Source organism: Schistocerca gregaria, chromosome 2 (assembly GCF_023897955.1).
Source record: "Schistocerca gregaria isolate iqSchGreg1 chromosome 2, iqSchGreg1.2, whole genome shotgun sequence".
NCBI lineage: Eukaryota > Metazoa > Arthropoda > Insecta > Orthoptera > Acrididae > Schistocerca > Schistocerca gregaria.
In genome coordinates, this window is record NC_064921.1 from 826,909,850 (window position 1) to 826,936,701 (window position 26,852).

Sequence of the window (26,852 nt, forward strand, 5' to 3'; positions counted from 1 at the left end):
TTGTGAACCAATTTCTAAAGAATTTTGGAAAAGGGAGATAGGCCAATAGTTGGTAATGTCAGCATTATCACCATTTTTAAAGAGACGTTTGACAATAGCATACTTTAGTCTCTCAGGAAAAATCCCGTTTTGGATGGATTCGTTGAATATGTGGCACAGTATTTTGCTTATCGGCTTATAGCACTCCTTCAGTAATCTTGAAGAGATATCATCTATGCCAACAGAATCTCTAATTATATTCTGAATTTCATGAACTGTGACAGGAGACACTTTAATCTGCTTGGTATTTTTATTAATAGCTTTTTGAAGGGTTAACATGGCTTCTTTAACAGAACATGTTTTTCCAGTTTGTACTGATGATGCCAGAAAGTCGTTCTTAAAAAGTCAGTGATTATTTTAACATTTTCATGAATTGTATCATTTGTTTTAATTTCTATTGTGTTTTCTGCAGCAGGGATTTTACCTGTTTCCCTTTTTATTATGCCCCATATGGTTTTGATTGTGTTATTAGACACATCAATTTCTGATTTTATGGAAATATTCTTTGCCCTTCTTAGAACTTTTTTAAGGATAGAACAGTATAGTTTGTAATGTTTTTCCTTTTCTACACTATAACTGGATTTGAGTGAGGCATACAGATTCCTTTTCCTTCTGCAAGACGTTTCAATGCCCAGAGTTAGCCAGTTTTTATTAGAGAATATCTCACGTTTGGATTTGACAGTCCTTTTAGGAAAGGCCGCTTTGAATAGGCAGATAAATTAATTTAGGAAAGCATTGTACTTGTCATTAACATTGTCAAAGAGATCAATCTGGTTCCAGTCCATTTCTTGTAGGGAATTACAGAAGCTATTGATGGACTGTGTGTTAATCGCTCTGAAAGTTTTACTGCAGGAATTGTTCTTACAAAGACGGCTAACATTATCAGTTGAAAGTAGTTGACTATCATGGTCTGAGAGCCTGTTCAATATATGTTTTTCACTTATGTTTAGATTTCTGCTGCTGTCTAAGAAGATTTGTGAATTTGACTTGTAGAATTAGCTGTGACTCTAGTGGGAAAATCCACCAGTGGTATTACGTTAAAAGACTTCATTAAATGTGATAAATCATTTCTTCCCATATTATCTGTAAGGAAGTCAATTTTAAAATCACCTACAAATTTAATATCTTTTTTTTGCAAAGAGATGAGTTAACAGAGATTCTAACTGTTTTAGAAAAATACAGATTTTGCCTGCAGGAGCCCTATAAAATGAAAGGACAGTAATTTCAGAGAAATCAGTACAGATTACAACTCCACAAACCTGACAATGTTGATCAATACAGTGTTCACTCAAGTCTAAATATCTATAAGCTATTTTGTTCTTAACATAAATCACCACTCAACCCTTATCTAAAGAATGTCTACAGTAAAGAGCTGCTAGGTTATAGTTATTCAGTTGCAGTGTGTCACAACCAAGTTTCATAAAGTGTTCACTAAAATAGATTATGTCAGTATTATTAATAAAGTCTTTATCTAAAATATTAATGGATATTTCATCTAGTTTACTTAATAATCCTAGAATGTTCTGATGGTAAACAGCAAATTTATTAGCATTGGATGGATATTTAAGGTGGTTGATTGGGTTAGTCTCTCTTAAAGCATTAAGATTGGGCTTACTTGGAGGTGTAGTTATGACACCATTTTCCTTTCCTTGTGATGATACGATAAAAAATTCTCACTACGAACTGGAGCTTTTTTGTACCTCTGGCTCCTCCTCCTTGCAGGTGGCACTTCTCCTTGGATTGGTGAAGAATCGTTGTCTGTTAGCTGCTCTGCGACAGCTTCAAATGATACTCTGGGTGCTGATGATGCTTCATCTTTTGGCTCTGGAACTATTCTTGATGCCAGTGTATCTTCCTGAGGTGATGGTGGGAAAGTCTCTTCTGCTTGTGGGAATGATGATATCCCCTGATCTTCTTCTGAAATTGTTGGTACGTCTTTTCTGGATTCTGAAGTGATTTCTTGAAAGACCATTGAAGCAACATTGTTTGTTGCTGCTAGTACTACTGTTGCAGCCACTTCTGACAAAGGCGTTTTTCTTCAGTTGACCAACTTCAAACAGAAACTGCCATTTGTGGAAATTTGAGAAGTGCTGTCTACCAGCATTGTTCCTTGACTAGAATACATATGAGCTGCTGAGAACCATAAGGGCAAAACACTCAACGTCTTCAGTCTCACAGTTAAGTGAATATCAGCAAAACCCATGAGACAGCTTTTTGTGAATGTTCATATATACTAACTGGGCTTGCAGCTCAGGTAAAGCCGACCTAGCATAAGATCAACAGATGTCAGAAGTGTGAATAAATACTACAGTCACACAATCAATGATGATGTGCTTTATAGTTCTCAATGTCTCTAACGGATTACTCTATGCTAAACTCCAACCATACAACACATAAATTCAACAACATATACAAATGTAACGATCTTGTACCTAAATATCTCAATGTAAAGATTAAAAACAGTTCACCCAGTGCACAAAAAGCAATCCATGCTGCTCAGAAAATATGGTTAAAATCCCTAGACTCTAAAAAACAAAAGTTAAATTACTAGTTGTATAAGACACAATTACAACTCGCAGACACCATAAATAATATGACAGTTTTCTCCAATCTGGTCAACAAGATCGAAAAGCACAAAAAACTGCTGTACAAAGAATGGAAACAGTTCATAGAAGAAAAATAAACCAACTCAAAAAACTCCAGTCACAACATAATACCTTTACACACAGCCAAGAAAAACACACACACAAATTCTACCCAAGATTAGTGAACCTTACAGACACACAGTTAAACAATAAAGAAAGACAGCTGTTGGAGAAAGGATTAAAATACAATGTAAACTCAGAAATAGATGAAGATTATTTAGAAAATCCAATTATAGAAGCAGAAAGTGTTTTGACAAGGGAAGATAGGAATGAAAATAGCAGTGTCAACAATGGATTAACTAGACAACTAGTAAAAAAAGAATTGGAAATATGCACACTAATAAAGCTCATAACAGACCAAAATTACTTCCAGTTCAATAATGAATTTTATTTACAAGAAGATGGATTACCAATGGGGTCCCCAGTTTCAGGAGCCTTAGCAAATATTTTTGTTAACCACACTGAACAGATCATTTTCACAAAAATAATAGCAAAAGAATACAACATATCATATTGGTTCAGGTATATGGATGACATCCTTTGCTCAATAGATGAACCACAAACAAAAATTGAAAAACTACAAACTGACACCAACAAGATATATAAAAATATAAAATTCACACTTGAAAGAGAACAGAACAACCAAATTAACTTTCTGGATATAACAATCTAAAAACAAAACAATAAGCATATGTTTGAAATTTACCGTAAACCCACAGCAACGAATATTATCATTCCCCAATCATTGAACCACCCACACGCACAAAAGCAAGCAGCACTTTGACACACGTTCTATAGACTCTGCACATTAGCACTCACCAAAGAAAGCTACCAAAAAGAACTGGACATAATAATGCAGATAGCGCATAATAATGGTTACAATAATAACACAGTCACAAAGTTAAACAACAAAATTAAAAGTAAAATAAAAGCAGAAAGCTCCATACCACAGACAACAACACAACAGAACCAAACATAAACATGCAGTCCCATAACAACTACACAGGGTAACCAGAAAGAGATGAAAGAAAACACAAGATTGTACACAATGACATACAACACAAACTCACCCATAAAATCACCAACAGTTTCAAAAGACAGAAAATAAACATATCATACACAACAGACAATTCTATACAAAAATACATCCGAAAATGGACAAAAAACAGAAACATATACCAAGGAAGCAGGTATATATCAGCTACAGTGTAACACCTGTGAAGGCACATACATAGGGCAAACAGGGAGAATATTTGATGTTAGATACAAGGAACACATGAGAGCCTGGAAATATGGGACAAACCACTCCACATTTGCAGAACACCTAAGAGAAAATGACCACAAAGCAACCACTAGTGAAGATGACATGAAAATAATTAGAATCAACAATAAAAAACACCTGTTGACCATGCAAGAAAATTACCCCATACATAAAACCAAAGCAGAGGGGAAAGTATTGTTGAATGACCAAGTTCACATGCCAAGCAATTTATTATTTACACTAACAAGAGAATAATGTTTGCAAAAAAAAAAAATATAATAATACTATCCAATGTAATAGTAATAGAACCCAAAATCTATACACTCACTCAACCGTGAACCCCACCACAGAATATTGAAATCAAGTCAAAACAGTTGTCTAAAGTTTTCAGCCACTAGCTAACACCTAGTACACCCTCCCCCTAAAAAAGGTGGTGTCTGCTCTATCCCTCCCTCCCTCCCCCCCCCCCCTCTCTCTCATACACTCACACACGGTATAAACATCATAAATAGATCCCATTGATAGAGCATTGGCCGCGAAAGGCAAAGGTACCGAGTTCGAGTCTCAGTCCGGCACACAGTTTTAGTCCGCCAGGAAGTTTCATCATGGGAGTGTCTCCCGACAGTACGCACTTGGCTGTTTTGACGTTTACTGATCGGAAGTTGGTTTCACGTGACGAGGCATCCTGTTCGAAGACGCCATTCATGTTGATGTTTGCCTTGTGCTCCATTTAACTGCTTTCATTGTTTGTTGCTGCTTCTTGTTATTTCATTGCTGCTGTTCCGTCTTCTTATTGTTTCTTGTTATTGTTTAGTTTGTTTTAGTAAACATGAGTGATTCCCACGAAACGCTCTATAAGTGTGAGGAATGCAGTTAAGAGTTTAAAATGCAAAAGAACCACTGCGCCCATGTGAGGAAAGTTCATGAACTTGATATCCATGAGTCTAAAAAAGGAAAAGGCAGTGAATTGGGTCCCTAGTGCTGAATTGCATTTATGAGATGCAGTTCATTAATACGTCATCAAATAACTGTGCATGGCATGAAGTAGGAGGAAAACAGTCGGAAATGCCGCATTATTTGCCCACAGTGCTCTCTCTCGTTTCTCATCTATGACACACTGAGAACACATATTCAAGAGAACCATGACGTTAGTTTTGAGTGCCAGGTTTGTTTTTTATATTTATTGTGTTAGTCATGTTTTAGTAAATTTTGTTGGTCCCAAGTACATGACTTAAAAATACTGCCTTAACATTTTTTTTCAGACTTTGAAGAGTGGAAAATTTCTTACAAAAAAGTAAACCATGTTCGTTATGTAATGGATTGTTCGGAGCAGGAGCGACTAGAAAAACGTGTTCGATATTGCCACAGCCATCGCTCTTTCAACTAGAATTCTAAAGGAACAGGTGCCAGGTGTGTCAAAAGTATGGGCACGAATAAAATAGGCAGTACTTTGCCATCCACCATGCAAGTGACAATAATAGAGGACAAATGCTGCTTAAAACTTTTTCCAAAACATATGGGACACACCCCAGATGTTGGAAGAACATTTCTGCATAGGAACGAGAGGGCAGAGTTGGCAGGTAAAATGGATTATGTTACACTTATGTACATGAAACATGAAATTATCAAATTTATTTGTTTGAACAGACGTAGGGTCTGTCAATGTGCTTCATTTTTATTTCCTTTTTTTTCTTTTTTCAGGGCGGCTGTCACAGGGTGTTTCTGTTGGACGAGTTTTACAAGATGTCTGAAATGCATCTATCGCTGCAAGTGTGGAGAGAATCCATCTTCTTGAGAAAAAAGATTTGCATAATATGAAAAGGTATTTTGATATTGGTTATGCAACGAAGAAGCATGAAAATGATGCAGTGAGTGTGAAATTGTGGGTTGGAGAAATGAAAAGACAAAGTGACAACCCAGTACTGTATTTCATGCAGCAAAAACAAGTGGATCCTAATTTTCAAGATGAAGACTTCATTCTTATTATAATGACAGACTTCCAGGCTGAACAACTTCTAAAGTATGGAGAAGATAAAATATGTGTGGATGGCACTCATGGCATGACTGCATACGATTTTCAACTTTTTTACTATTGTCATTGTTGATAGATATGGTGCTGGAATGCCAGTTGCATTTTGTTTTTCAAATAGTGGAGACATGTGCTTACTGTCTTTTTATTTCAAATGTGTGAGAGAAAGGATGGGCACTGTAAAAACCAATGTGTTTATGTCTGACGATGCACCAGCATTTTATAATGCATGGTCAGCAGTAATGGGACCTGTGCCAAACCAGTTGCTGTGTTCTTGGCATATACAACGGAACTGGTCTCAAAATCCAAGGAGAATTTCTGGAGGTAGTGAGAAAAAAATCAGCAGTGTTTAGTTCATTAAAGCGACTTCAGACTGAACTGGATATAGATGTTTTTAGTTGTAGTCTGCAGAAAGTGGTGGAAGACTTATTGAACGATCCGGATACTGCTGAATTTGGAAGGTACTTTCTTAAGATGTACTGCCAGCGAGTGGAAAAGCGGGCGTACTGTTTTAGGCACCCATTGGACATTAATACAAACAATTACAAAATACAGTTATCTAGAAGGGGAAAGTGCAGAAGGCTTATGTTTACTGAGAGACAAAGTATATGAGGGCTTAGTGAAGCTCTCAAAATGTAAACAGTGCTCTAGGGCGTCAATAGTGAAAGCAAGCCACAACAATAGCTCAGATATTACAAATGGGATGATTTTATGCAGGGGTGAAGGGTTGTGAGAAGTGCTTTCTTCCATTGGTTGTGAAGTGTATGTTGTAAAAAAATTCAGAACTGCTATGCAAAAGAAAATGTTCACTGAAGTGTAACATCTGCAACATGTGTGTGCATTCGTATAAATACAGCTGTTTAGACAACATTTTAAATTTTAACATATGTAAGCATATACATGCATGTGCCAAATCATTGCCTGGTGCTGCCAGGAGAGTGAACAGTGTTCCTTGCCCTCCAGTGAAGACAATGAATATGTGTCAGCATTGCTTTCTGGCAATTCAGAAAAATCTGTTGACTCATATTGAACAGGATGTGATGTCTCACTGTGAAACTATAGTTGCACTCAGCAAAGGAACACAGTGTGGACAGGAGACTAAGGCCAAAGTATTGAAGGATCTGAAGATCATTGGCAATCTTAATAAAGATTTTTCTTTCTCACAAGAAAACACAGTAAATGTGAATGCCAAGATTGAATCTCAGGCTTGATTTTTTTCCACAAAGCAGAGAAGGATTTTGTGAGGGGTGATTAAGTGTTAAAAAAAGAAAAAAAAGTAAACTCCAGGTTGGAATATCAACAATACTAGGAAAAAAAGTTTGCCACTCACTGTAAAGGTGACATGTTGAGTAGCAGACAGGCAGAATGTAAAGAATGTTACACATTTAGTTTTTGGCCAAAGTCTTCTCCAGAAAACAAAACACAAACAGATTAACACTAGCAAGCACACATGACCAATATCTCCCATGCAGATAGTGGAGATGTGTGTAGGGAGTGTGCTTGCATGTGTAAATCTTTTTGTGTTTTCTTTTCTGAAGAAGGCTTTGGCCAAAAGCTAAATGTGTAACAGTCTTTACATTGTGCCTGTTTGCAACTCAATATGTCACCTTTAAAGTGAATAGCAAACTATCCTTTTCCTAATATTGTTAATGCACATAAAGGTGGTCTTGTACATTATGGCAAATTTGTGTGTGTGTGTGTGTGTGTGTGTGTGTGTGTGTGTGTGTGTGTGTGTGTGTGTGTGTGTGTGAGAGAGAGAGAGAGAGAGAGAGAGAGAGAGAGAGAGAGAGAGAGAGAGAGAGATTCCGTGTAGTTGAAGGTGAATAAAAATTTAAATATACTTGTGCATTTTTTTGAGTTTTGTTAATCATGGAATACTAAAATAATGCTGTCCCACCATCTTGGCTCATTCAAACTGTATTCTATAATTCAGTGATATCTAATTGTGTAAAAAAAACTGAATTGCACAATGAAACATTATAATTGGTCTGTATCAGTGTTTGGTAAAGGATTTGATTTAACAAAAGACAATAAAGAAAGTTATGGAATTTGTCATGATTTTACTACTGTATTTGAGCACAAAAATCAAGGATTTAGTGTCACGCTACAGCAAGTCTTAGTTTCTATGTAAAAGAAAACTGGCTGAAATTCTCAGAAGTGCTTAAATGTTATGTCTGTTATGACAAAATACTTTACCACACACAAAGTTTGCCTGTGTTGCAACATTTTTTGTTCTTCTGTGGATAGCTATAATCAAATTTGGTTTTGATGGTCTGAAATAACTCTTTAAATGCATTAACCACAGCCATTTCTTGTAAACCCACCTGAGAGTCTACTGCAGATAGTGATGTTTGAAAATAGTTTAATGTTTTCTTGTTAATGATCCTTTTTGTGAATACATAATTAGAATGCTAGGAAACAGCTGGTTGATTATTAGTTCTCCTTGTATAAAGTCCCATGACTAGTGCTCTGTTGGCAGACGTCATTGGGTCAACTAAAGTCATCTCATAGTCCCATGTATTTAGATTTGGGATAACAGTGTCAAGGCAGGCATCACCTCTTGTTGGTAAATGACATGCTACAAATAGTCCATAAATTGTTAATAGATTCATAAATTTTTCTCCTTAGAACTCTCCTTGCAAAAGTGTACATTGAAATGAACACCCAGTGCAATTTCTGATTTCAAGTGCATAAAATAGCACAGCCAAGATTCTATTTAGATGAGAAAATTTTCAAAATGCCATCTGGAGAATGGTATACTAGACAACAATTATTATAATAAGATTTATTAAGTCCAACGCAGCCAACTCAAAATCTAGGTCAACACAGTAGCTTTTTAAGTCAATGTCTTTAACACTAGATTTTCTATTGGTATATTTAGATACACCACCGAAGGGAGCAGGTGTTCTACTCCATGCACTTATTGAATTTAGGCATTCAATTCAGTTATACTACCCTGCTTCTTGTGCTGATAACCAATGTTTAAACAGACACAGTAAAATTGGCTTCACTTCTATAAAAAGTGATAACACATTAAGTTTAGTTCTAAGACACAGGCATTATGGGAGTAACTTGCTCAGCAGTACCTACTGCAACCTACATCCTTCTGAATCTGCTTAGTGTATTCGTCTCTTGGTCTCCCTCTACAATTTTTACCCTCCACGCTACCCTCCAATACTAACTTGGTGGTCCCTTGATGCCTCAGAACATGTCCTACCAACTGATCCCTTCTTCTGGTCAAGTTGTGCCACAAACTTCTCTTCTCCCCAATCCTATTCAATACTTCCTCATTAGTTATGTGATCTACCCATCTAATCTTCAGCATTCTTCTGTAGCACCACATTTCGAAAGCTTCTATTCTCTTTTTATCCAAACTATTTATCATCCATGTTTCACTTCCATACATGGCTACACTCCATACAAATACTTTCAGAAATGACTTCCTGACACTTAAATCTATACTCGATGTTAACAAATTTCTCTTCTTCAGAAACGGTTTCCTTGCCATTGCCAGTCTACATTTTATATCGTCTCTACTTCGACCATCATCAGTCATTTTGCTCCCCAAATAGCAAAACTCCTTTACTACTTTAAGTGTCTCGTTTCCTAATCTAATTCCCTCAGCATCACCCGACTTAATTTGACTACATTTCATTTTCCTTGTTTTGCTTTTGTTGATGTTCATCTTATACCCTCGTTTCAAAACACTGTCCATTCCGTTCAACTGCTCTTCCAAGTCCTTTGCTGTCTCTGACAGAATTACGTCATTGGCGAACCTTAACGTTTTTATTTCTTCTCCATGGATTTTAATACCTACTCCAAATTTTTCTTTTGTTTCTTTACTGCTTGCTCAAAATACAGACTGAATAACATCGGGGAGAGGCTACAACCCTGTCTCACTCCCATCCCAACCGCTTCTTCCCTTTCATGCCCCTCGAGTCTTATAACTGCCATCTGGTTTCTGTTCAAATTGTAAACAGCCTTTCGCTCCCTGTATTTTACCCCTGCCATCTTTAGAATTTGAAAGAGAGTATTCCAATCAACATTGTCAAAAGCATTCTCTAAGTCTACAAATGCTAGAAACGTAGGTTTGCCTTTCCTTAATCTTTCTTCTAAGATAAATCGTAAGGTCAGTATTGCCTCACGTGTTCCAGTGTTTCTACAGAATCCAATCTGATCTTCCCCGAGGTCGGCTTCTACTAGTTTTCCCATTCGTCTGTAAAGAATTCGTGTTAGTAGTTTTCAGCTGTGGCTTATTAAACTGATTGTTCGGTAATTTTCACATCTGTCAACACCTGCTTTCTTTGGGATTGGAATTATTATATTCTTCTTGAAGTCTGAGGGTATTTCGCCCGTTTCAAACATCTTGCTCACGAGATGGTAGAGTTTTGTCAGGACTGGCTCTCCCAAGGCCGTCAGCAGTTCCAATGGAATGTTGTCTACTCCGGGGGCCTTGTTTCGACTCAGGTCTTTCAGTGCTCTGTCAAACTCTTCACGCAGTATCGTATCTCCCATTTTATCTTCATCTACATCCTCTTCCATTTCCATAATATTGTCCTCAAGTTCATCGCCCTTGTATAGACCCTCTATATACTCCTTCCACCTTCCTGCTTTCCCTTCTTTGCTTAGAACTGGGTTTCCATCTGAGCTCTTGATGTTCATACAAGTGGTTCTCTTTTCTCCAAAGGTCTCTTTAATTTTCCTGTAGGCAGTATCTATCTTACCCCTAGTGAGATAAGCCTCTACATCCTTACATTTGTCCTCTAGCTATCCCTGCTTAGCCACTTTGCACTTCCTGTCGATCTCATTTTTGAGACATTTGTATTCCTTTCTGCCTGCTTCATTTACTGCATTTTTGTATTTTCTCCTTCCATCATTTAAATTCAATATTTCTTCTGTTACCCAAGGATTTCTACTAGTCCTCGTCTTTTTACCTACTTGATCCTCTGCTGCCTTCACTACTTCATCCCTCAAAGCTACCCATTCTTCTTCTACTGTGTTTCTTTCCCCCATTCCCGTCAATTGTTCCTTTATGCTCTCCTGAAACTCTGTACAACCTCTGGTTTAGTCAGTTTATCCAGGTCCTATCTCCTTAATTTCCCACCTTTTTGCTGTTTCTTCAGTTTTAACCTACAGATTGTGATCAGAGTCCACATCTGCCCCTGGAAATGTCTTACAGTTTAAAACCTGGTTCCTAAATCTCTGTCTTACCATTATATAATCTATCTGATACCTTTTAGTATCTCCAGGGTTCTTCCATGTATACCAACTATCTTTCATGGTTCTCAAGCCAAGTGTTAGCCATGATGAAGTGCTCTGTGCAAAATTCTACCAGGCGGCTTCCTCATTCATTTCTTAGCCCCAATCCATAGTTACCTACTACGTTTCCTTCTTTCCCTTTTCCTACACTCGAATTCCAGTCACCCATTACTATTAAATTTTCGTCTCCCTTCACTATCTGAATAATTCCTTTTATTTCATCATACATTTCTTCAATTTCTTCGTCATCTGCAGAGCTAGTTGGCATATAAACTTGTACTACTGTAGTAGGTGTGGGCTTCGTATCTAGGAATAAGACTTCTGGTCAGGTGACTACAGGATTAAAAACACAAAATCAAATAGGAGTAATGCAAGAGTAGGTTTAATAATGAATAGGAAAATAGGAATGCGGGTAAGCTACTACAAACAGCATAGTGAACCCATTATTGTGGCCAAGATAGGTACGAAGCCCACACCTACTACCTCCCCCTACATGTGCATGCGAAATAAACAGAGGTAGCAGACTTATGAGCAGTATAGTCTTGTGTTAACCTTTTAACCACATTTATTTTCCATATTTTACGCACATTTCGTTGTAACAACTAATAAGATCCACAGAAAGAAAGAAAAGAAAAAACCTGACACTAATCGGCAGAATATTTCAGTGTATCTGTACGCACATATATCAATTACGTAAATTTCAGTATGGGCCTATTGCGGAACTTTTACACTATTCTGTTTATTGAACATGAAGGACTAAAACATAAGATGGAAATTACTTCGTGCTTAACTAATTCCTTCAGTATTCACGTGTGCACCTCAGTGATCTCCATGCTGATGCAACTGCATGAAAACCGTCCTCGCAGCAAAGTTCTTACTGAAGGGGCAGTCACATGACTGCCGGCACCCAAAAGTCAAAACAGCCAAGTGCGTTAGTGGTGGGCAGGAAATCGCGTATCTGTTAGAAATCGCAGTGCTTGAGAAGTCACAGATATCACAGTAACAACGTTACAAAATCTAACTGCGATTTCAGTCACAGTTAGCAGTCGCAAGTAGCATTTCACAATAAACGCCGTGAGCCATCTGTTGGCCGAATTGCATACTGCTTTCTGCGATTTCGGCGACAAATCGCAACTAAGAGTTGCAAGTAGCAACTAAAAAGCGCAGTTAACAGTGCCACCTGTTGGCCAAAGTTTGTACTACGCTCGTCTCTGCGACAAGCTATCGAGTCTAACTGCGATTTCCGTGACAAGTCGCAACTAAGAGTCACAAGTAGCAACTAAAAATCGCAGTTAGCAGTGTCATCTGTTGAGCAAAGCTCATACTATGCTATTCGCTACCGAGTCAAACTGCGATTTCCGTGACAAATCGCAACTAAGAGTCACAAGTAACAACTAAAAAGCGCAGTTAACATTCTTCTCCTAGTGCCATCTGTTGAACGACGTACGTACTTCGTTATAAGAGCCTTGTACCTCACGAGATCGGTGTGCTGTGTGTGCGTATGAAGGACTTACTTCATTAGTGGTACAAGTCCATTTTTGTTCATTTTGAGATACGGAGTCGTAAAGTTAAATGAGCACTGAAAAATCTACAGTTGAGATACCAGAAATATTCAAGCATATGGCTTCTTGCTAGAAATGAACCTTTATTAATGTTTGTTTGGATCATTAATTTCAGAAGCATTATAGACAGAAAAGTGGAGGTAATGGACTGGTTATTGAAATAAGCCCTTCACATTATATGAAGACATGCACATTCAGCATCAGTTATGATTGGTCAAACACAGCTGTGACTCTGAATGTATTATATTAATAAGAAGCAACATTGCCTTTTTCTCCTGAAAATATCAAGTAATGTAACAAATGTGATTCTGCTTCCAATATGACAATTTTGGTTAATACTCCACGTGTCTACAGGACTTTTCAATGTTAACACAGCAGAACTCAGAGATCTGTATAAGTGTAGTGAAATGAAAACAGCATATTGAGTCATATGAGTGCCTCACTTTTATTACGGCACAGTTCAAGACTCGGGATAAAAGTTTTGCCCCTGGTGTTCTACATGGCAACTTCACACACACGAACTTTTTGCTGACACTAGAACCACCTACATAAGTAAGCTTTTCCTGTGTTACTTTCAAGTACTGCACTTAAGCTATTCCTGATTTAACTGGAAGATCTGTACTTCCCACTTTCATATCAACAGCCTCAAAATGCATGTCCTATACCTCGGGCTATGTTACAGGTCAGTGTCACACCAAGATTGTGGAGAAGGGGGGGAGGGGAGGGGCAGCGGCATGTCACTCTTCAACTAGTGTTTACCATTAAATATGTGGCGGAAAATTATGGGTATAGGAAGGCTTGAACATGTGGAAAATGAGATTTTCATTATTCAATCACTATATTTAACATTTATTATTCCTTTAAAGTCGCATAACAACTTCAATAAAACACAGTTTAATCACTCATCTGCACACTTATTTCACAATTATGTCACTTTTAAACTGCAAATCCTCTAAGAGCTGTCTTGAATCTTCACGAGTCTCTCTCAATAGCCTTGATGTGGATAGATACGTACAGCAACCAGTAATCAAGAGTCAGAACTGTGTCTGCAAAAACACAAGGATTATTAAACAATTTTTGCTGTCACTAATTACAAGCAATATAATTGACAGAGTAGACTGCTAATATTTGCTGTAATGAAAGACACTCAGTGGGGTAGTAGTAGTAGTAGTAGTTTATTCATCCAGAGACAAAGTACATTGCATGGATTTTGTCAAAAAATACATCGGGTGAACAGTACTATACAAAATACAGATGTGCATAGTAGACTACATAACATCAGACCACATTGAAATAGCACGTACAACTTTGATTTTTTACATTGATGTATGAGAAAGACTTTTTACATAGAATACACAGTTGATATTTAGATATAACACATATAATTAAAGCTCTTTTGCACATATTATTTATTTAGATCATAGCAACAGTCAGATAAAAATTACTATTGGCATAGAGTACACAAATATAATTGTTTAGTATGAAGCTATTCCAGGTATTCTTTTACACTATAATAGCAGTTGGTCATTAAAAATTTGAATACTGCTTCTTTAAATGAAGACAATTTTTTTATTTCTTTTATCTTTACCTGTAGTTTGTTATACAATCTGCTTCCTTATATGTTTGTTTGTTTCTGCGCCAAAGCCTTGTTAACTCTTTTTATATGAATGTCATTGCACTTTCTTGTGTTGTAAGTATGTAGATCCGAGTTGGATTGGAAATTGTTAATATTTCTTCTTACATTAATTATACTTTTCTGTATATAGAGGCATGGTAGGGGTAGAATATTCTGCTTTGAAGGAGTTAGCCTTGAACTGTTGGTAATTATTCTAACAGCTCGTTCTTTTAGAGTGAAGATGGTTTTGAGATTTTTCTTACTATGACCCCAGAAGGTGAGGCCATAGGTAATAGCAGAATGTATATAAGCAAAGTAAACAGTTCAGCTACATTCCCTACTACATACAAAACTAATAACACGTAAAGCAAAGCAAGCAAAGCTTAACTTATGCAACAGATTCAGGATATGGGATTTCCAGTCTAAATTTTCGTCTATATGTACATCTAAGAATTTTGTGGTAGCAACTCTCACAATTTCTTTATTTTGTATTCTGAGATCTAGATCAGAGTGTGACTTTGCTTTCCTGTAATGGATATAATTAGTTTTAGAGATATTTATGGTTAATTTGTTCACTTCAAACCAATTTTGCAAATATTCTATAACTCTGGTTGCAGATGTTGGCAATACCTGGTTAATCTAAGATACTACAATGTTTGTGTCATCCGCAAACAGGGTTATATGAGTACCATTTAGTGGAATCTTGATATCATTTATGTAAAGAAGAAATAGGAGAGGTCCTAGAACACTCCCCTGCGGTACCCCAACTGGCACAGTCTGAATATCCGATCTGTAAACAATACTTTGGTTTTTAGTGTTTGTTGTTGCAATTTCTACTACCTGTTTCCTATTATGGAGATATGAGTGAAACCACTTTTTAGCTACTCCTCGTATACCGACATATTCTAATTTGTCAAGCAGGATATCATGTTGGACAGTATCAAATACCTTTGCAAGAACGATCTCACTGAAGTAATTAAGTCCATCGAAACACTTAGAAACTAACCTCTCGTCTGACGAAAACGGCCTAAAGACGCAGTGGCAATTTCTCCAGATCTGTTGACAATGATATTTTGAGTTATCAATTTATTGAGTAACTGAAATGTAGTTCGGATACCTGTGAACATAACAATATGTTAGAATTCATTTTCTAAACACGAACTATTACGCTACTGTATGGCTACTAACATATTAATTACACTATTAATATTTTCACAGATGTTTCTTTAATACAAAATTAAAGCCAACGGAAGAACAAACGTAAAACTTACTTACCAATGACAGATTTGTTGAGATGCAATTTTCTGTGTGAGCAGATGTAACTTTTTCACACGGTGGTAAGTCGCAGAAGTCACAGAAATCGCAGAAGTAGCAAAAGTCACAGAAATTGCAGAAGTAGCAGAAATCGCAGAAGTATCAGAAGTCACAAAAATCGCGGAAGTCACAGAAATTGCGAAAGTAGCAGAAGTCGTAGAAATAGCAGTGGCGGAGGGATACGCGACCTACGTTCCTTAACTGCGACTCTTAACTGCGACAAATCACAGTTAGGAATAGCAGATACTGAAAAGTAGCATTCACAGAAATCAGTGATATCGGAAAATCGCAGTTTAGCCCAACAGTAAAGTGCGTACTATTGGGAGACACTCACGTTTCATCATAAATAGAAGTTAATAATGAACATATACTTCGTTAGGTTGGCAACATACCAAAATTGATGGAACACGTAATGGGAGTGATCTCCATACTACTAATACTAGACTACACTGCGTAATAGAGTCGCAATACTTACGCTGTGGAAGCTGTGTACGAACTACGAAGAAATAGTTGTATTGAGTGACACAAGAACAATAGTCCACTACAAAAAATAGTGAGAAACATGGTGAACAGTGTGTGAAAGGCGAGAACACAAAGATGTGATTATATGGCAGTGATGAAAGTGGTAGTGCGACGTTCAGACCAGATGCGAGGAAACGCAGAGCAGCAAATCGTAAGTAATTACCTTTTTTTACAAAAACTTGCTAAGTGAACTGTTTGATAATCTATAACTAAACTGTATCGTTATAGATCCCATTGATAATGCCTTAGAACAGGAGAAGGCGAAACGCGCATGGGATAAATAAAGTAACTAGCAGCAGAAAAAGGCAGTTTTATTTACAAAACAAGTATTTATTTACAAAAGAAGTAGTTAAATTACGTGTTTGTATTGGTAGCACTGTCAAAAACAGTATCGTATCTTTTCATAGTATAAACACGCGTTGTATGTTCAAGTGCTAACGTTTTTCCAAGGAAAAGTAACAAATAGATTGGTAAATCTCTCAAAAAGTAAAGTATGACACGAAAACAAAGTGTTTTTAAGAAACGTGGGTTTCATGGTAATAGATTTTTGAATAAAGGGAAACATTGCATTCAACATATGGCGTATGAAGTTCAAGAGAATGAAATACATGCAAACTCATCAGTATCTAGAGAAACACTCCTTAATGCTTCGAAGATTAAAATAAAACGTTGTGATACACAGTTTTCTCAGAACGAAAGTGATGTAAGTAGTAGGTTGGGTTATATTCTGATAGATTTACACATCCTAACAAGGGTGTTAGGTGATAGTGGAAGGCCAGTTAGTTTACATGAAGACTGTGAGGCATCAAATTGACTAGCCAGGAAACTTATCATTAATTGTGCCAGTTATAAATATACTCTTTCAATTTGGAATTCTGATAGGTGTAAAGATAATTATTTTGAAGGAAATGTTACGTGGTTTTATGGATTGAGAGCTATTGGCAAACGACACACTGCAGCAGAAACAATGTGTGCTGTGATGAATATACCACACGCACCTTGTAAAATCGACAAGTATGCAGGATTTATTGGAGCTGTTGTTGAATCTGTCGAATGTGCGCCAATGAAGCGTGCTGCAAATGAAGTTGTTGAAATAAATTATGGTATGCCTGACATACCAGTAGCTAGTGATGGCACTTGGCATAAGTGTGGCTACAGTCTTATGAATTCTATTGCTGTGTTGACCAGTGTGGATACTGGAAAGGTAATAGATTTCCAGATTTTAACCAATCATTGTTATAAGTGTAAATAAGGCAATGAAGAAGGGCATATCTATGACTGAAATTATGAAGGAACAAGTGATGGTATGGAGGCTCCTGTAGCTACTGAAATTTTTAGTCGATCTGTGAATGAAAGGGTAGTGTGTTACACTAAGTTGGATACTCAAAAGCATATTTGTAGCTGCCTAGCCTTAAGGAGAGAAGATTATCACAAAACTGAAACCAGTTGGTCATGTCCAGAAGAGGATGGGCACCAGTTTGAGGAGGTTAAACAAAGTTTGAGAAACAAGAAACATTCTGGTGGTAAAATCATAAGAGGCAGGCTGACAAACAAAATGATTGATGAACTACAACAGTATTATGGGATGGCCATTAGAAATAATACTGAGGATTTGTTTAAAATTAAGCAGGCAGTATGGGCTACCTTCTTCCACAGACTGTCAACTGATGAGAGACCAGTGCACCACCTTTGCCCTCATGGACCTGATTCGTGGTGTGATTGCCACAGTTCATACAGCCATAAACATTCCATCCCAGCAGCAGTCATGGATATCATAAAACCTATTTACGGAGACCTGGCAAATCCTGAATTAATGAAGATCCCAATTAGTCATTCCATAATTTTATATGGACTTGCTTACCAAAAGATGTTTTTGTTGGAATGAAGAGACTAAAGTGAGGGGTCAGTGAGGCTGTTATTGCTTTTAATTATGGCAACATTGGTAAGGTGAGAGTGCTACAGCATATGGGAATTAATCCTGGAGCAGACTGCGTGAGAGAAATTGAACAGATGGACAAGGTTCACACTTAGCCACTAAGGATGGCTGAAATGCAATTATTGTACTTCAGTAGACTCAGAACATACAGTTTAATGTCCTGTAAAAGTTTCGTGTCAAGTGGTTCTTGAAATACAGGTAAGCCAAGTCACTGAATTTAACATTGTCGGGATAGGGCGTTCAAACTCCCCTTGAAATGTGCGCTACTGAAGGTGTACTCGTGATCCTGATGTCAAGTTTAACAGAATCTAGCAATGTAGCATAGCGTGGTAGATTTAGAACTGTGCATTTCAGACTATATATATATATATATATATATATATATATATATATATATATATATATATATGAAGAAAAGTAACCAATACATCTACATGGTGTCAAAAGTTAGGATGTTCACATGCTCTTGTGCATGTACACAATAGCTGCCACTGAACTGTTCTCAGTTGTGGAGAGATCTGGCAGACTTGCTGGCCAAGGTATAGTTTGGCCAGCATGAAGACAAACAGTAAAAACTCTTACATTGTTTCGGCAGGCAATATGTTGCTGAAATGTGAAGCCAGGGTGCCTTGCCATGTAGGGCAACAAAATGGGGCATAGAATATCACCGGTGTACTGCTGTGTTGTAAGGGTGCTATGAATGACAACCAAAGGGGCTATGTATGAAAATAAATGGAACCCCAGACCATAACTTCTGGATGTCGGGCCATATGTTGGGTGACAGTCATGCTGGTATTCCACAGCTGTCTGTGGCATCTCCAGACATGTCTTCAGCCTGGAATCTTGTTCGCCTGAGTAGAATTTTCTTCATTGATGAGTCTCACTTTGATCTGAGTGACAGTGATCACTGAAGATGTGTCTGGAGACGCAGTGGACAGCAGTGGCATACCAACCTGGCTGTCGCACACCATAAGGCCTGACATCCACAAGTGATGGCCAGGGGTACTATTTCTTTTCTTAGTAGCATCCACGGCATCCATATGTACATTGACAATATTATGTTGCCCATTTTATTGGCCTTAATGGCAAGCCATACTGGGTTTGCATTTCAGCAAGATATTACCTGCTCATACACGGCAAGAGTTTCTGCTGCTCATTTTTGTGCTTTCCAATCCCTACATTCTCCTTTCAGATCCAGATGGCTTGCACTGCCAACATGACAATCGAATATGTCAAGTGAACAGTGATCCTTCTGTGTCTCTTCCCCCAGATTCATGGAGCTCAAGGACAGCATGGCCACAGCAACTGCCAGAACGTGTCATCACGACACAGCGGGATGACACCATGGAGACAGAGCCTGCACCTCCTCTCGTCCTACCGATGGAGCTGGACCTGCCCATAATGCAGCAGCTGATGCCTTCGACATCTGGTTTTTGGCCTCTGGTGGTGGATGCATACAATCCTGGTTGTTTTCTGGGGGATGTTTCCGCCACAGCGAAGGCCGGATGGTGGGGTACGATCGGAAGCTTGACATCTCCTGCAGCTACAGCTTCCGGTCCACTCTAGTTTCAGCTCTCTGCCAGGCCCGGCCGGTGTCGTGCTCCCTACATGACAGCTGTCCGTCACTTTGGGAGGGGGGAGGGGATGTTCCAGCGTAACATGAAGTGCCAGCACATTGGACTGGAATGTTATAGAAGCAGAGAAGGCTGTAAGCCAACGTCAGCCAATAGTACACCGACTAGGACGACACCATGACAGGAGCAGCCCCATATGAAGAGATTCTAAGAGCTGCTTCGCCTAGCCATGAGCAGTAGATGATGAGCCATTGTCCAAACACTTTAGCCGTGATTTGTAAACTGTACTATGTGCTTGCATGGAAATTGATTATTTACATGTCGCCCTTCACTTGCGACACCACTTTGTAAATATGCAATGTTAAGTATTGTCAATTTAACTTAGTGTAATAAACTTCATTAATAAGATTTACTTCAATTGTTGTCTAGCTATCTGGGAAAACAGCTTCCTAGCATCCTGTATTAGACGAGCAGGCCGGTTACAACACATATAGTGAGTCATACCATTCCTGGATGTATACTGGGAAAATATTCTCATTGTGGGTCAAAAAGTTCCAGCACAGACTCCAGGAAAATTGGCTGATGGTGAGTGGAAACATACTTGCAGGAATATGGTTATAATGGGGAACTACCTCTTAAACTCCAGGGAAAATTTTGATTTTCAGAATAGAGATCGTGAGAATAATGAATGATTTGTTAGGTATTGATAATCTGCACGGGGAAATTAAATCTGATGTTAGATTGGGAATGGGAATGAGAAAAAAGTACCAACAGCAAGATTCAATTCAGAGGCCATGCACTTAGTTTCCTAAGTGCTTACTCACTCAGCTGTGAGTACTGTGTGGCTACTTAGTGACCATACAAAGTACATAAGTGAGCCTAAAATTATCAAACTTAATTTCAGGAAAATGATTTACAATTACATTCTCTTGTTGATGTCCTGGATGTGTCCTAAACACCCTGTTACTATGAATCAAATTGGTGAGGGGAAATGTGTATGGTTTTGCCATTGGATGGTCAACTTTCTTCTTGGCCACAATTTGGTACTGGCCATTCATTCTGGTGGACAACTAGTTGGTGTCCATGTACACACAAAATTGTGTGCAATGATTGCAGAACAACTGGTATATGGCATGGTTGCTTTCACAGATGGCCCTGCTTTTATTTTGTTTCATGGGCGTCCACAGGTGTAGAATTGTACCATGATGTAAAAGACCTCTTCAGCTCTATGATAAAACTCTGTTTATGATCTAACTAGTTACACAGTGTTAAGAGCCACATCCTCAGGGACACTTGCTTATTTCATAATTTATTTCAAATGATAACCAGTAGATGACCCAACATTCTTTGTCCAGTTGCAATAAAAATGTTTTACCAACCTTTTGACAGTTACACACTTGTAGTCATAAAAAATTTTAGTGACCTGTTCATGGTTAAACATCTGTACCACAGATAAGGAAAAAGAATTTTCGGTCATCTATTGGTCACCATTTGAAGTAAATTTGTATAATTATGACACCACAAAACTAGTTGGATCATAAAGAAAGATCTATCATACAGTTGAAGCAGTCTTATTTGTGTAGCCTATCTGTCTGCGTCTAGTGTTATCCTATGTAAAAGTGTGTGAAAGTTGGTATCAGCTCAGTATCCACCTAATTGGATGTGGGGAAATTGGCTAAAAACCACATGCAGCCTGGCTGACATATTGGCCCTCATACATGAAGTCATCAAATCGATAACTTCTTCATTTGTGTCATGATTACAGCAAAAAACAATTACCAGAATAGGAAGTGTAGCTAAGACAAATAGAAGCAGATATAGAGGAGGTTGTGTTATTTCAAAGAAGAACTCAAAATATTTAGCTATGGGCATGACCATGTAGGGTACTGCAGGTCAAGTTGAAAAGAATACTTGACCAAGCAAGGTATGTACCTAGTAGAACACTTCATGATGAGAGGAACCCCTCTGTGGTATACAGTCACTGTAAAGAAATGTCTAAAGAAGTGGCAGTTACTGCATGATAGGTGTAAAGCATATGGATATACACTATCTGATCAAAAGTATTTGGACAACCTATGTAATGTAGAAGATGTCATAACAGGCGGACTCACCATAGAGAGCCTATATAGGGAGAGCGTGGCCAATCGGCCTTTGGCTGCCATGTTTTTACCAGATTGCATGTGGGATGTACAATTAGGTAGCGACGCAAGCAGAAAGCTAGCCACTTCATGAGTAAAATAAGGCATGTGTTTGATGTGTGAGACCAAAGCAGATCTAGCTTCATACTCAGTACATGATTAAAACAAATGCCATTTATCTGTGTTTATATAGGCTTAATAAATTTGTGAGCAAATGGTAGCATCATGAAGCAGTGTGTATGTCTGCTGAATTTCAACAGCTGTATTTTATGATTCTGTATAAACATTGACAACTGATTAATAAGAAAAGAAGTTTCATTTAATGTATCTCAGAGTACATGGTGCTATTTCAGATTTTTCCGTATGGATATTCATTGCTGAAATTGGTAAACTCTTCTCTCTTTCCATCCCCACATAATGAATTTTAAATGTGTGTCAGTCTTATAACATTTTCTTATGCTGGCAAAACACATCATTCTGTACACACTTATGGGAACTCTATATCACAGAAAATCATAAAAATATCAATACTTAGGTACTCTACTGAAACAGCAGAAAGTAATTCAAAATAGGTAACTGAATATCCACATGCTAATTATAATTTACAGGAATGTGAATAGCCAAGACTACAGAGCCAAGTGCGAGTCACCAGTTGGAAGTACATAGACTTAGGGTTCCATATACACGTTAAAACACATCATGTAGCATGAATTGTCACTCAAGAACCATTAAAAGTCTAGAAAATAACATTAAAAAAAAACCTGGATTGAGCAAGATACAAATTCACGATCTTCGGATTACATAGTTAAAACTCTACCCCTCTGCTACAAGGCTACATTAGTAATACTGTGGTGTTCATTTACTTTTTCTTTCATGGAGGGGATGTATCAGTAAAAAGGTTATTCTGTAATTTTTTAATTTTCTTTTGAAGGTAATATAAGCGTACAGAAAGAAATTGCTTGTTCGATACACAAATAAACCAAATGAGCTTTCTAACAGTGACAGCAGGTGAGTAAAACACATGTAACATAAGGGCATCTCATGACTGCTAGAGTTCCTCGTACTTACTACAGAACTAAGAAAATACGCAATACCAATTGCAAACTATACTCAAACATTCTGAGCTCTGCAAATTGTATGTACAAGAACTGACATACCTTACAATTAGTAACTAAATGATGGAGGAGGCTTGCTTGTTTAACCAGCTTGTCATATTGTATCTATTGATAGGTATAATATAAAGTCTTCCTGTCCTTCACGCTGTATCCATATAATACAAGGTATTGTCCCATGGGCTCCAACTTACCTTACAACTCAAGTTTTCAGATGCATATCACGAAGGAAACATATTGGAAATAACTTAGCATTATAGGAAAAGCAAAATTGTAAATAGTTCATCAAATAACCAGTTTTACTGTATGTCTCAGCTCTGGAAGTTGATGCTCACTGATTTCATTTCAATCTTTTTCAACAAGATTTATAATGATTTTAAGATACCTGAAAGGGATGAGACCATAACTGAGCAATACCTACTGAGTTTTCATTTACATATATAATGAGTAACTTTCTACAATCTTGTTATTATTTTAGATACTGTAATAAATTCAGTAATGCAATATACACATTCAAAATTTGTATAAACAAGATTTATTTAACTTTTTTGATAGAGCATACATAGCAGAAGTTTTGCTTGCCAGTAGGTGTCCACATTTTCAAGTCGGTACATATTTTTTCTGGAGCTTCAGACCGTATATTTTAAGCCGGAACCTTACAAATCTGTTCATCATTCTTCATATTATGGCAACTTTGAAATTGAACTTGATTCAAGAGATCATTATTGGTCATACTGTTGATTACAAAACTAAATCAGTTAACTGTTTCTCACAATCAATAACAGGGGGCAATTTTCTAAATAGCATTTCCATATCTAGAAAGAATGTAAAACATTAGTTGGACACATACAGAAGACTGTCTTTGTGCTTATACTGTTTCAGATTAACAAAAGTGCAGTAATCAGAGTTCTGTCTTTCTTTAGTAAGTAAATCTGTAAAGTGTTTCTTACAAGTTTTGTCATACTTCATGACTCTTCCTATGGTGTATCCAGCAATATTAAATAATCCATTTCTCTTCATATGGTTAGGTCACTTACTGATCAATTTCCCTGCTCATCCCAACATTTTGGAAGTTTTAATGTGGGCTTATTCATGCAAGGTGCTGGTGTTTCGCTTCTTGTATGCTTCAGATATCCTGTGTGGTAAAATCCTTCACTCTTGTCATAACTAGATTTTGATACATCTGTTAAGTACTGTGCCACACACAATAACTTTAAATTGTTTATGAATTGTAGTGCAGTAGGCACCATCTGAAGACTCCTAATGCAAGAAAACTAATTTTCAAGGCAGTCTTGAGTAAGTAATCCTGTCAAAAGTTTATAGCCCCTTTCATTCAAAAGCAGTTCATCAAGTCAAGGACACTGAGTGGATAATCTCACTCCACTCTGAATTGGCTTCCAGTGACCTGCTGTACCAATCTGCATATACTGAAACACCCCTATTACATCACTCATAAAATTCACACATCCTAATACATACGTGGTTTTATGTTACTGAGAGCTGTGATGGGATTCTGAGAAGTCATTAATGTGAACCATTTGTTAATCATTTCAACAAACCATGCTGTTGTGTGGTACTTCTCATCACCTTTGTCACTAGCCATAAAGTTCAGTCCACAATTAGTGTTTTGGCTCAGATATGTTCGAGCTGCTGACACATTCATTTTATTGAATTTATTGGGTTTTATGATTTCTTCTGTAAGATTAAAATCTAGCTTTAAATAACTTTCTTTCTCAAGATGATGGAGGTCTTCAATATGGGTACAATCTACAACTGTTGTGGGAAGGGAATGTTTCAGTCTTATCATTTCTGTAATCTTTATAGTCACATTTGACAGCAGAGATGTTTTGATATTTTTCAATAAGTGTGGCTCATTTGCAACAAAATATATATTATTAGCTGGGTTTTCAGGATAAAAAACATAATTCTGTAGCACTGAATTTTTACCAGATATGATTCCAAATGATTTCTATATACTCTGATTCATTGGGCCCATATCTGAAGTGATGCATCATATATGTAACCCAACACGTTCACTGCATTTAATTATTTCTATTATTATATCATATAAGGCTTGTCCATTACAGTTGTCACTGTTGAAATACTATGCCACTACTTGTTCCCACCATGTAGCTATACCACCCCCCCCCCCCCCCCCCCAAACATAAAGACACATGATGCATGTGTTGCAATACCTTCATGAGAGGGAAGAGTTACATTTCCAGAGAAAGAGCCTATTGACACATCAAATTCCCTATTTGGAATTATTGTCATCTCGTAAAGCAGTAACACACAGTCACGTTCACTGTCATTCATAGTCACAGAGGACAATGATTACTGACTAAAAAGTCATAACCCTTGCTACCACATGCAAATTTCAACTTCAGTGCATTCTGCACTGTATCTTCAGACCACCTCACTTTCTTTTGATTCAATTTTAGAATTTGATTTTCATTAAATACTTCTCTAACTACTTCTGCAACAGAGTTACATTTAGTTTTCAACTTTACTCTAAGGCGTGAATTCTGCAGTGTCAGATTGCTTATCTTCTTTTTCATAAATTAAATTTGCATTTTCTGTTTCTTAATGACATCTTCTAACCTACTTATCTGCAATTTATATTTACTGTCATTCTTTCTTAGATTTTGAACATCTGCTAAAGTAGAAAACTGTGGTGCATTCTCCACCTCAACAGTGAAGATGTTGGCCTCTTTGATATGCACAAGAGGACATGGCAGTTAGTACTCCTTGGGTTTCTTTCTTGGTGTCTTTGGCACAGAGTGGGAGAAAATTGTGGGTACAGAATTACACTTTAGTTTCTTCTTTCCATCAACTCTGACTTTCTCCGACTGATAATCAGCAAAATGTTCCTGTTAGGAGGGAAAAAAATGCAGCTTGTATGATAAGTTTAGAAACAGTTCTGTAAAACAGAAATACCAAATAGTATTACAAGCTAAACCCAGTATTGCTTATACTGAAATGGTTATAATACCATAAAAATTGTTTACTCTGCTAATAGACACAATCTAAGAACTTAACTGCTATTACAACCCAATACATGTTAACCTTCACTTTCTCCTGAAACTAACACTTTCAGCTTTTTTAATAAAAATGTCTAAACATCAGCCTCTTTCTGTGTCATTTCCAGGATAAATGTAGTGGGTCTATGTTATCTGTTTACAATCATAAAAAATTATTTTGTGCGGTTTGCTAAAGGAAAAGGAGACAAACACACTTGAAAAAGTATGGTCACAAATATATTACAAATCTCAATATCTTTTAAAGCATAAAATGAAAATCAACATACATGAATCAATAAAAATCAAGCTGTACTAGGTAGGAAAAAAAACTATTGCTTAATATATAGCACATTAAGTAATATGAAAAGCAAGCAGAACTAAAGAATAAGAGGACAACAATATGGCTAATTGTGCAACTTTACTATTCCTATGAGCAAGTATATCTATGCACAACTGTGGATATTTGCATGTATTTTACTGTATAATGTTGCATTTCAAAATGCTTACAATTATTATTACAATTAAAAATAAACTGAACAATTTACAGGTCAGTGCATTTTATTACTCATACAGAATGCCTGTGAACCTTCCAAGTAAAACAAAATGTTATTGCTTGGGCTTCACTAACAGCATATCACAGGAGAAAATTACTTATTTCACACAGAAAGGAATAATTTGTTGGTTTCCATAAGTTGCCTTTACGATATCCGCCTCCTTGGTTGACTTTCACTGCTCTCTGTTTACGTCTTTCTTCATTTCTTGGGAAATGAGTATCATATATCCATCTTCACTTCGGTTTTTGCACCCAACAGTGGAGCTACCAGGC

At 37.2% G+C, this 26,852-nt stretch overlaps 2 long non-coding RNA genes across 2 annotated transcripts; one reads left to right on the top strand and one right to left on the bottom strand.

Annotated features, from left to right (window-relative positions):
- Positions 1-13,637: 13,637 nt before the first annotated feature.
- On the bottom strand, positions 13,638-15,816 carry LOC126335179 (uncharacterized). The gene is made up of 3 exons (XR_007564819.1): positions 15,686-15,816; positions 15,417-15,527; positions 13,638-13,841 (listed from the first exon to the last, which is right to left on the bottom strand). It is a non-coding gene; the product is annotated as an uncharacterized LOC126335179 (long non-coding RNA).
- A 118-nt stretch (positions 15,817-15,934) lies between these two features.
- Positions 15,935-20,168, top strand: LOC126335178 (uncharacterized). The gene is made up of 2 exons (XR_007564818.1): positions 15,935-16,397; positions 19,453-20,168. It is a non-coding gene; the product is annotated as an uncharacterized LOC126335178 (long non-coding RNA).
- Positions 20,169-26,852: the final 6,684 nt, after the last annotated feature.